The sequence below is a fragment of the Arachis ipaensis genome, chromosome B10, assembly GCF_000816755.2.
Source record: "Arachis ipaensis cultivar K30076 chromosome B10, Araip1.1, whole genome shotgun sequence".
In the NCBI taxonomy this organism is placed as follows: Eukaryota; Viridiplantae; Streptophyta; class Magnoliopsida; order Fabales; family Fabaceae; genus Arachis; species Arachis ipaensis.
In genome coordinates, this window is record NC_029794.2 from 127,917,972 (window position 1) to 127,920,609 (window position 2,638).

Here is a 2,638-nt window from a genome sequence, read left to right on the forward strand (position 1 = left end):
TGCCTGATGAGGTCTTTACAGTGCTAATTGAGATGTGTTCATTCATTAGATGATTATGTGACAAAGCATTAAGTGCCCCATATCTGAAAAAGTTGCAAGATCAAATTGTCCTCACGTTATGCCACATAGAAATGCTATTTCCTTTTTCATTCTTCACAATTATGATTCATTTGATGGTGCACCTTGTAGAGAAAGCTAAACTTGGTGCGTGACTCTGTCAATTATAGATGGATGTACCCTATAGAGAGGTAAAATTATTTGCTTAGATCGTAATTTATTAGTTTATTGGATAGCATTTAATCTTTATTTATTGATAGGTATTTAGGATACTTGAAGTCATATGTACATAACAAAGCACAAATGGAAGAAATTCTTACATTTTATTCTAGATATTTGAAAAAAATTGAGACTAGATAGAATCGTCCTCGCCGAGTTGATGACGAACCAAATCATGTAGAATCAAACCCTTCGTTAAATATTTTGTTTTCTCAAGTAGGTAAACCACTTGATGTTTCTTCATATTTCACTTTAACAGCCATTGAGAAGTTACAAGGTGATAGACATGTGTTAGCTAACTGCTTCATAGTTGACAACTATCTCTAGTGAGTATTTCATAATTTTCTAATTCATATAATTAAGATTCTTTAAATGTCCTTTAATCCTAATATTAAGACATCTATAGAGAGTTTAGAAGCATTATATAAAAACAATTAAGAAGTCATACAAGAAATACATCAGAGATAAACAAAAAAGTTCATAGAGTTTGCAAATTAGTTCTCTACTCGTGTGAGTTAAATTCTTCTTCTTTGAGGATATTTTTTTCATTTTTCAGTATATGGACTTGATAAAATATTTGTCATGCTTTCTTAGATTGTTCAAGATCTTGATAAATTTGAAGAATCTAAGAGAACAGTATTTTTTAGTCTTGCCAAAGGACCGATTGACTAAGTAAGAAGATTTTATGCATATAATGTCAATGGATATAAGTTTAGGACTCTAGAACATGAAAAAAAGTTTAAAAACTCAAAACAATAATATTTTCGGCACATTTAGAACAAGAAGCTACTTCCGCAATAGTGATCCCCATATGAGGTTTGGAGCAATTTTTTATTATGGAAAGTTAGTGAACATCATTAAACTTAATTATGATGGTATATTTTTTGTAACTTTGTTTAAATGTGAATGGACTAATACCACTAATCCAAGGGCTATGAAATTAGATAAGTTAAGTTTTACCTTCATCAACTTTAGCAGATTAATACATACCAGTGAGCATGAGGATGATGAGTCATATATTAAGATTTACGAAGTTTAAATGATTTATTATGTGGAGGATGGAAAAGAAAATGGTTGGAACATACCTATTTAAGTAAAGTCAAAAGACTTATATGATAAATTATGACAATGAAGAGATAATTTATGACAATGTAAGTTATCCATCACAAGATTTGGGATAATTTTTTTCAGATAACATTTCACATATAACATAAGCTAGAGAAATTATACAGTGATGTAAATCTTTTATTGCAAGTATTAGAGTGCTACATATTGTTTTCTTTCATAATTTTATATTTTATTATATATATTTAATATAATTTGATTTAATAATTTCTCATTTTTTAGTTGTTAGTTGATTAAATTAAATATTATTATTTTATTTTTATTCTCTCATTCATATATTAATTTTAATATCTCATGATAAGTAATAAACATGTCTAAGAGAAAGATTATTTCTTTAAATGAAAATACATCTACTCATGAGTTTAATGATTCATCGTCCGTTCATCAAAATAAAGCCTCTCAATTCATAGAATTTGAAACTACTTTATCTACTGATTTAGAAGTTCCACATATTCAATTAATACAAGGAAAAAGTCCAATAAGTACTAGACAATTGAATTGGAATATACGTTATAAACTTTTGTTTAATTATAGCACTATATATTTATAGATGTACAAAAAAAAAGTATAATAATGCATGGTATACCATTTGAATGATTTGATAGATGCAAATGGAATGATTAAAGGAGGTTACTTTAGATTGAAAAATGCGTGGATGCTATTTCGTAACACTAAAATTATTGTACATTAGAATAAGAATGACCAACTAATTAGTGAATCTGGTGGCCTTTTAGACTTGTTTTTGGAAGGTGTTGCTGGAAATTTCAAAAACTTTTTTATAAGTTATGAGAAATGGCTTTTGATTCCAATAGAGCCATATAAAAATGAAGCATATAAAAATATTATTCATGTTCTTCTCTCTTATATAATTATTTAACAATAAATAAATTGTTATTGAATTTTATTTTGTAAACTACTATTTTTTTATATATCATTCTTTTATCTATTTGCTACTCTATAGTTTATTGGATCATTTGAGTTTGATTCTATTAGTAGTGGGGCCTAGTAGAACTCTATGCTTGCATTGTATTCCTTTCAATTCATTTATTTCAATTTTGTCAAAGTTAACATCCATAAAATATTATTACTTACATAATAATGTTGGCTAATTAATAATCCACAACTAGAAAATGGATTAATACAGACAGATTTAATCTTTATTACAGACGGATTTTTGGTTACTAACGAATTTTGTCCCTTCATAAAAGTCTCGTCGGAAATTATTTACCAACGGATT